The sequence below is a fragment of the Adiantum capillus-veneris genome, chromosome 22 (assembly GCF_014529385.1).
Source record: "Adiantum capillus-veneris isolate H3 chromosome 22, ASM1452938v2, whole genome shotgun sequence".
NCBI classification, from domain to species: Eukaryota; Viridiplantae; Streptophyta; class Polypodiopsida; order Polypodiales; family Pteridaceae; genus Adiantum; species Adiantum capillus-veneris.
This window is the reverse complement of record NC_140952.1, coordinates 104,243,920-104,248,996: the sequence shown is the minus strand read 5'-3', so window position 1 is coordinate 104,248,996 and position 5,077 is coordinate 104,243,920.

The following is a 5,077-nucleotide window of genomic DNA, read 5'->3' as shown; positions in this document are numbered from 1 at the left end:
TTTGAAAAGTTGTCTTCTTTATCTTGGTTATTGGTGTTTGTGTGGGTATTTTGTGGGGTGGAAGCAAAAGATGGACCAAAAGTATTTGGAGTGATAGCATTGCTATTAGAAGCCCCATCTATAGACCTGTCCAAGGACCACGCTTCATCATCAACATACACACATTGATTTCTTCTCTTCACAGACTTCTTTGGCGGACTCATTGGTAGAATCCTTGAGGAACCGTTCTCAAGTATAACTTGCCTTGCTTGAATAGCCCCAGACCGTAGAGTCATCCCCCCTGAACAATTTGCTTCTCGTGTTTCATGGATCGTTTGGGAGCCGTGAGAAAAATCTTAAACCTCTATTAAAAAAAAATCAATAGCATAATTAAAACTCTCTCTAGAACTATCAAATCTTTCATAAAATAGTATAAGTGCAAAAAAGACATTATAGTTATAATGTATAAATGCTATGATTTGAGAGAGAGAGAGAGAGAGAGTTAACACTTAGGAGTTAGATATCTAGATACTCTCTTAGGTTTAACACTTGACCTTCTGTTAAAAAATAAACATAGGGTAAATACCTTAGATTTTCACATAAATCAAGGTGGTTTCAATGCCATAGGGTAAACCTATCAAAACCAGTCAAAACTTATATACAGCTGACTCAAGAGTTACTCTGTGGCCAGTACCACACCTGAGAGAAGGTGACTAGTGTGACTAGTGACTCAATAACAGCCCATCACTATAGTACATCCCATCCTACTTATATATAACTGCAACTATCAGCTACCATCCCTCAGGTCAACAGCCTTTGGTACATTGGTCCGCATTGCTCTACCTTTGGTACACTGGTCCCACAACTCAAGGAGATTAAGCAATAGAAATACACCTACTTTGACGCCATAGAAATCACATCTTAGCTCTATCGCATGGATGGATCCTCCAAGAGCTTCACCACTCAAGCAAGGTCTGACTTCATGCAGTCTTTAGAAACTTGGGCATCCATAGGAGGCATTAGCTGCCTAGTGATAGCCGTTTTTCGGCTCTCTATAATTGCCATAGTGAGTTATCTCACCCTATCAAATCACTCAAACGTTGTGGTTACCCTCACCCTTTCACTGTATATAGGTGTGTGTGAGTCAGGGGACTTTTCCCATATCTCCTTACTGAAATAAAAAAAAACCCTCAATTAGCTAGTCATTGGGCTAGTTGCGCCAAAAAAAATAAAAATATATATATATATATAAGTATATTATGGTCCATGTGTGTGTAAATATTTCTTTGTATATAGGGCCTAAATAAAAGATTTTTTCATAATTATTTTGGTATTTATTTAAATATTTCTACCTAGGTGTGTGTTATTTATGCTCTGTACATTGCCTCACCATTACCACAATTTTTTCTTACCATTTTTCATACTCTTTATTCCATATAGAAATATTTTCATGTAAGCTTCTCTTATTTTTGGTGTAACTCCACCCTAACAAAAATCCAAAAAAACTAGTTTTATTTAAGTGTATATTTTTTCACTATTGTGATTTTTCGCTTCCTACATCTATTTTGTTTTTTTTCTAAAAAATTAGAACACCAAAAATATTTATCTTTTTATGGTAGCCTCATAATGAGAGAGATTTCTTTTGACCCCTTTATATTTTTTCCACTTATATTATTTATATTTGACATGTACATATTATTTAGACCCCTCAATATTTGATTTTCTTAGTTGTACTATTCACTTATATCATGATCTCAACAATATCTTCAATTATAGACCTACCAAATAAGGTCAAGGGTATGTGGCATGCATACATGCACTATGGAGGGCTCACTCTTGGAGGTATTCAAAAGAATCATCCACAGAAGGACCCCACAAGGACTTTGTGAAGTGGAAAAAAACAGTCGGTTTTGCTGAATTTTTAAAGTTCACTTGCTCTCCGAATTTGAAAAGGTGATACAAACAAAAGTTGTAGCTTGTGGGCTGAACTTTTGCCTCATATTTTTTTGAGCTACGAGCTGTGAGCTATGATTTTATTAGTGGATCCCAGTTTTCCCATGCTATGCAGCCACACTCTCTCTTCCACTTTATCATTTTCCTCTTTCACACACACTTCTCCACTCATCATCCCCACCTCTCTCACCACTCCTCTCTGCACCCTTCTCACCTTCTCCTCAACCTTGAAGAATAAGCGAAACCATGGTGAACTCATACCTCCCACACACAATTCCATTCCAAAATTGACCACCTAGTCTCATTTTTCCTCCTCCAAATTACCCATATCTATCAAAAAAACCACAAAATTCAGCCTCTTCTCTTGAAAGACAGCATCATGGTGATTGATTACTCAGCTTCAATTACCTTGTCTCTCAAGGAAGGTCAAGAGTGGAGAAAAAATGTACCGTCAAAGCTAGTGGACCGTCAACAAGCATCAAAATTGGCCCTACTCAAGACACTTGGAGCATTAACCTTGTAAGAAATTCACCTTTTCTTACCGCTTAAGAGTTTTTCTTCCTTATTTGTATCCTACATGGATACTCCCATTGTAAATATCCAATTCCATTTGTAAATTAATAAAAATACTCACTCTACTAACACTAACCCACTATGAAAAGTCCTATCACCTCCATTTCTCTCCTCTCTCTTTCCCCACCAGCTTCTTGATAATTCCAAGCAAAAGAAATTAGGTAAATTGCTGAAAATCTAACCCAACCATGGTTAGAGGAGTAACCCTAGCCTTCAAAATTGCTATAAAAGGAGGGTGTAGCTAGCACAAAAAAGGAGAAGAAAGAGCACTATGCTATAGCTTGAGAAGCCAAGCTCAACCTCTTGAGAAGGAGCTCTTGAGTGGAATCTCATTGGCTTAGGCATATGTATGTGTTGTATTAGGGGTGATTACCAAGGGAACTCTATGCCATTGTAAGAGAGAGTGATCATTCAATTGAGAGTAGGAAATCTATCATGTCTCCTACTAGTATAAGCCCAACATTTGCTGAATCAAGGAGGGTGAATTTGGACTAAGCATGGATACCTTGTCTCCCTTCCAGCGTGAAGTCATGGACAATAATGATGTGTAAGTGTCTTGGTGTTCTATTTAAGTTCTTGATAGCTTGTCTCTTGGTATTGTTATCAATTTAGCCATAAATCCCACATGATGTAAGAGGGAGACAAGGTGGAACGGACTCCCCTGGCCTTAAGACAGTGATTGGGGTGGATTTTTCTTGTGATTTGTTGTGGTGTAGTTTACTCATGCTATGTTGAACAAATACTAATCTCACTTTGATTGGTCATGACAGATTTGTAAGAAGGCATTAGTGCAACAAGCACCCCCTTCCCCCTTCTCTCTCTTTCTTACAGATATATATTTGTGTTTGCTTGATCATTAAGGATACATTTCAAAGAAACCCGAGCAGTATCTCTCTCTCTCTCTACACGTCCTAGTTCGCATCCAAAACTAGGTGGTGTCCCAAATTTGTGTAGGGTTAGGTTACGGGTTTGTGTGTGTGTTTTGTTTTTTTTTCCAACCCCAACCCAATTCAGCAGCACGGGAGCCTAGAAGTGTGCTTAGAGGTCACTCATTTTTGTTGCCCGCCCCAGACTGCTTCAAATTGGTGCCTCCACTGAGGAAAAAAACTTGTGTATGTTTTTGTGTAGGATCAACTTTTAGCATAGTCAAGTAGTTTGCATGAATCACGAGAGTTTGTATGATCCTTTCATTCCCATTGCAAAGCAAAAGATACACATAATTGTTAGTACTAAGTTGCAATTTCAACGGGTAATTCGTAGGATTTTAGGTCCTCTTAGGTTAGCCAAGATAAACACTTCGGTAAATCCTTTTATTTTGCCTCTCATTAGGTACAATATTAGCTTGGACGTCTACAATTTTGTGTTATTTTAAGCATTAGGACATGCATAGGCCATGGATAATGGCCCAGGAATAGAGGTTTTTCCCTTTCATTTTACTCCACACATTAGAATAAACGTTGCAATTACTAGAAAGATCCATTTTCAACAACGAATGGTGTTCATGTTTGGTTCCCAAAGAGTAGGAGAAATTCTTACATCACCAAACACTGTCATTCTACCTCTCATCAACTACCACACTTATTTTGATGTACATGTGTTCATTCTATTTTAAAATGAAGTGCAACCCGGCAAAACAGTGTGTATGTTTGTTTTTTCTTTGTCCAAGTTTGTTACAAGAAACAAAAAACAATCATTTGTTCTAACAGAGAATGGGTGTGCAGTGAAAGTTCAATCCTTAGAGATCTAGCTCTATTACCAATTGAGTTGCAGGAGCAAGTAGTAAGGCGTCTCCCTCATAACAAGAGGGTGGTGAAGTTAAGACGAAAGGTCCTACGCGTGGATTCCATTTTCCTCTTGTTGTTGGGCACTAAGGAAGACCGCGCATTCATCCAACTAGTGTGTGCCCTAAGATTGGTAAATAGAGTGAAATTTGGCGTTTGGCGAGTGCATTTCACCATTGAGGAAGACTCTTCAGGAAACTTGCGGCCAGAGTTCATGCTTCATAGACTCACATTTGGTGAATTTTTCCCTCATTTGCGTCTTATTAATAGTCTTCCTTTCGCTTTCAACAAAGGAGATAGGGAGCTATTCAGAGCTTGTCTTAATAAAGAGAGCATAGAGAAGATTGCAAATTTGTATAAATTCTCATCCTTCTCTACTTTCTATTACACTTTGTTCATAGAGACATTGTAAATCTCTTTATGCTTTTGAATGATTTAACCATAATCCTAAGGAGTTTTTGTCCAGGAATTTTGTAGCACAAGTGGAGTCTTTAAATCTTGCAAACTTAATTGGACTTGATGAGGATGTTCTTTATGAAATTGTGAGAAGGTTGCCTCACTCCGACTATGTGGAACTCGAAGGAAAGGAGCTCCTAGTCAATTGCTACTTCCTCACAGCCTTCGACGAGCATGAAGATCTAGTTTTTATACAAACCGCTTGTGCGTTGGGAATTGTAGAGCAAGTGCAATTTATCACTTGGGACGTGGTTGCTCTTTTGGATCTAGAAAATGAAGTTCTAGAGATTTCTGTTTATCGCCTTAGCTTTGAAGAATTTCAACCCTTCTTAGAG